This window comes from Dendroctonus ponderosae, unplaced genomic scaffold (genome assembly GCF_020466585.1).
Source record: "Dendroctonus ponderosae isolate FM_Combo_2020 unplaced genomic scaffold, Dpon_F_20191213v2 Dpon_F_20191213_4, whole genome shotgun sequence".
Lineage (NCBI taxonomy): Eukaryota > Metazoa > Arthropoda > Insecta > Coleoptera > Curculionidae > Dendroctonus > Dendroctonus ponderosae.
The window spans coordinates 14,437,182-14,442,244 of record NW_026018611.1 but is presented as its reverse complement, the minus strand read 5'-3'; positions in this window follow the sequence as shown (position 1 = coordinate 14,442,244).

Below are 5,063 nucleotides of genomic sequence, written 5' to 3'. Positions count from 1 at the left end.
TGTACGTACAAATTCTTCTGCAACGTAAAAAAATATTAATTTATTCAGTTGTTGCTGTGTTTTTTTACTATTTTGACGTATTTGTTTAAATTCTGTTTACGCTTAACAATTATTTTCTATGTGAATTGACATGAAATAAATAGGTATAAGACTTTTAAAGCATTGACTCTTTTTTACTTCATTTTGGCATTTAACGATTTGATGTAGTCATGCCAAACAACAAGACTTCTTGGATGCGACGATATGGATTGCACGTCCAAGAAGTCGTTCTACTGTAACATGCTACTGTGACGATCACGTCAATAGGACGTGACAAAATGAGTCATCTTGTACATAAGTACATTTTCACGGCCTTTTCACGGCCTTTTCACGTGGTTGTCCCGTTCAGTGGTAGGTGAGTAGGATTATGTCTAATATATAAAGTTACCGTGGGATTTTTGGAAATATTCTATAATAAAAAGTAAGAATATTGGAATCATATTAAAGTTTAGTATTAAATGCTGCTAGTGTGTTTTACTCTTTTAAATAAATAAATAAGGGATTTGGGTAAGGGATATATTTATAAAACTAGGCCGGTAAAGTTTATGCCGTTTTCTTTTTCCCTTCGTCAACCGTTGTCTATCCATTCCTGGATCTAGGTATCTTCTAATTGTTTCCATCTTTCCCTATCCTTCACAAATCTCATCCACTGTTTGCCCGCCACTTCTCTTACGTCGTCCAACCACCTTTTTTGAGGTCTTCCCTTGCTTCTTGTTGTCTCTCTTGACCTCCATTCCAGTATATCAACGTGTTCATCACTTTTCATCGTATCTGGCTATGTGACCAGCCCATCGCCATTTCATATTTGCTACCTACTGCACGATATCCCTGACTTTAGTTTTTCGTCTTATCTCGATGTCTCTAATTTTCTCTCTTAGTGATATTCCTAGCATGCTTCGCTCAATTGGCCTCTGTTGTCTCCAATTTTTAGCGGACTTTTTGGTGAGGGATTCTCACACTGCCCGTATTTCGACGGAGTTAAATGCTTTTTGGAAATCTACTAAAGCCACATGGAGCCGTACGTTATACTCGGTGCACTTCTCTATTAATGTTCTTATGGTGTGCAGGTGGTCCGTGCTAAAGTGCTTTCTAAATGCAGCCTGTTCGACAGATTTTGGTTAATAGCTTGTAGAGGTGTGATAATATAGATCTTCGTCGGTAGTTTTCAATATTTGCATTGTCTCCTTTTTCGAATATTAGGATTACTTCGGAGTTGTACCAATCTTGTGGAATATTCTTTTCGACTATTAATTTATTAAATAGGACCTTCAGTATTTGTTCTATTTTTCTGCCACCAATTTTCAGTATCTCTACAGTAGTACTGTCCTCTCCTGCACATTTATTGATTTTAACTGAGTGCCATTCTTATTTCAGAGTTAGTTATTTCTGGTATTTTCTCTAAGCCGATGTTGAGTACAGTTCTTTCAGTTTGTTCTTGTTGTATGCTGAGGGAGTATAGCTTGGTGTAGAATGTCGTTGTCTTGTTTTCTACGACTGTGCTTACCTGTCTTAGACGATCATTTTTTTCTCGATTTTTATTTTTGTAATTTTGGACTGCCTCTTGAGTTTTTGGTTTTTACTACTTTTATGTAGCAGTTTTCGCGTATTGTGTCTTTTATTCGTTTGTTGGTATAGTTCCTACTGTCCTTTTCTTTTTCACTTCCTTGTTTAGAGACTTAAAACTATCTGTTGTTCGATCTATCCTTTCCCGTCTCTCTCTGAGAAGTTTGACGTTACTAAGTTGGAACTTAACAGTTTCACTTATTTTTGTTTGCGAGCAAACTTTTTATCTGATGTGTTTATGGTTTCATTTATTTTTGTGGTTAATTCGATTATTTGCATCTTTTCAATTGGTTCTATTGGTGCTAGTCTTGTTTCTAATTCATTTTGGTATTCGATTTGTTTTTGTGTCAAAGTTTTCGATGTTGGATAGCGTGTTGTTTGATGAATGCGATCTGTTTTCATGTTTCAGTTGCGATCTGTTTTCATGTTTATCTTTATTTTCGGCCGCACTAATCTGTGATCGATTCCGGTCTAAAATTTGTGCAGTACTGTCATGCCGGTGCATATGTTGTTCTTAGATAGGAGATAATATAGCCTTTTTCGTTTTTAGTTGTTCCGTCTGAGCTGTACTAGGTCCATTTGCATTGTTTGGGTTTTTCGAAAAGGTGGGTGAGGCAAAATAGATTTTCGTTTGTCAAGTAGCTATACAGTTTTCGCCCCTCTCGTTTCTGTCACGAAGTGGCCAATACAATGTGTCTCCGTTTTCGCTCCAAATTTCCTCTACTCTTATTTTGTTCGCGGTGTTCTTTGTTAGAGTCAGTGTTTTGGCTCCGTAAGTTGGTACTGGTAAAACACATTGGTCGAAGACACATGGGAATATCAGATCTCAAGATGTAGCTCAATCTTCCAAAGGCTGCTTGCTGCTTGTCCGTTTGAAAATGTACTCTAAAAGGTTGGTAAATAATTTGGGGGTGATGACATCCCCTTGCCTCACACATCTCTCCATTCTCCTAGCTTCCAAATAGTGACAGGTGTGATGTTAACTTAAGCTAAACCAAATCGCCTCATTCGTGCGCAATTACTTATTAACAGCTGGTTAATTAAATGTTACCTCACGCCACGTACGCCACAAATTGAAACACTATCAATTATTTCATAAATACACAAGTTGTTTTATAATATCGAGACAGTATTTGAAGAAAGTCTTTAGAATGTAATTTAAGGTATCAAACTGTGTTAACATTTTCGACTTTTTTGGTAAACGGTGAAAAACATGTGCGATACATGTAAGTCAATTTCGGCAATAGCAATTATTTTCTGAATAGGGATCCTTATCATTATTTTTCCTTCTGAGCCTGAAAAAAATTACAATTTTCTATTGGATTTGGTTCTTATAAATAAATTGAATTGAAATCTAATTTTTTTATCATTTTATCACTTCTAACAAATATTAGATACAACTGAAGCTGAATTTCGGTTTTTTGGGGTAAGCCTGAAACCCTACTATTTATTTATTAGTTAAGAAGTAAAGGCCTGATTTACTTACTTAAAAGATACGACATTTGGAATTTATTAACAGCGAAAATAAAGCTGTAAGTAAAAATCTGAATTTCTCAATTGTTACAAAATTAAATTAAAAACTCAAAGCATTTGAACCCAAATTCGATCGGAAGATGTTACTGTTAAATTCATCACTTAGCAAGTGAGAGATCCGGGAAAAATAAATTGCAGATATTTTTCCTTTATTTTGTAAATGTTAATGAATCTTCAACATTCCAAATAAAAAGAGAAAGGTTTCTTCATGTTCGGCGTCTTAAATCACTTGAATTGCTTGTTTCTTCGACATTGTTCAACCCATGTAAGGATTAGAGAAACGATAAACTAGTCGACAACAATTTAATTGAAATATTCGGTAACTATGTAGAAAGACATTACGCTCCACACGCTATATGCTAGGAATATTGTAGTAGATATATCTATGCTAAATACAAATTATTGATTGTTTAGCATCAGCATTTTATCATAAATGTTTATTTTTGTTTTTCTGGAGGAACATAACTATTTTAGAGCTGCCCTTATCAATATCCTCCACACCAAGTTTTTATAATTGTTGCCTGTTTATGCAAGTATGTAAGAAGCCAAATGCTACCTTGTCGGAAAATGTGCATTTTGATACTAATGACTGATAAATAAGAGAAAATAAATTTAAATCGTGTAAATGATAATATTAGGGGTGATCTATAAAAATAGCCAACGTAAAAGTTGCGTATGCCTCCAAATTTTAAATTTGTTGCGCAAAGTGAATTAATAATGATAATTAAAACACTAATAACGATAAGAATATGAATAATAATTGATCTTTCTTCATTATGTTGCTATATCTAATATACCAAAGACTAGCTAGTGATAGCAACAATCGAAATTAATAATTCGAATTATTTGATTATGGAAGAAATTGAATTGATTCGATTAATTTATGAAAATATCTCGAATTAATTATGTATACATCACGATAAATTGCATTTCCTTAGAGGAAGTAGCTAGATATGTGTTTACTGATATCAAAGCGAGATGCAATTTGGGACGTTTTAACGGAACACAGTTTTTTGACATAATTACAGTTCTAAGAACAATAAAGACAGATAATTATAATTTTTTACATTTGAGGACGAGATGAAACAGTGATGTGAGAGATTGGAATAGAAGACTACGAGAAAATATCATTTAAGTGGTTGTTCAAAATATCTTCTTTAAATATGAAACGATTAATTTTTTTATAGAAAAAAAAATTTGGACATTGAAACCCATTGTTGCTGCACTTATTATCAACACACTTATTTGACCCAACTCTCATTTAGTGGCAAAAAACGAATTGCCCGAACGAACTATCATGAAAGATGCTTGTTAAAATCAGCCTATTCTCATGGCATTTTGTACATGATATTAAAGTTAATGTATGCCTAAAGTCAATCACTGGTTTAATATGAAAATTTTATAATAGTTATTGGAAAGCTGAAAGCAAAGGTTAAATCATATGAAGACATTCAAAATACCAGATGCAGTCAGCCTCTTTGTAAGAAGGTTTCATGATTAGTATAGATCAGTTCTAGTTATATTATATGAAAAAACAAATCGTAAATGAAAAAAAATAACAAAATCTGTTTCGGGTTTGATATCATGCATCCCTTGCTTTTCGGTTTTTCGCTAATAGTGATCTTTTTTGAAGTAACTTACCATATTCTTATTGACATATTAATGATTTATGAACTAAACTGAATGGGACAAGTAAGACTTAAAACACACATACGGTTAATTTAATTGACTGAAAAATCAGCAATAAACGCCGATCAGTAGAATTGAAGCAGATATAAAAAATATTATGTAAGAACGTCGCTGCGATTTTTAAGGGTACGCTTTATTTATTATTTATTCACGCTATACGGCACGGAAGTTTGCGGCTAAACCGTTGGATTTTTAAAAAGTATTATTTTATGAATTGTCCGACGCCTACCGAGCGCACA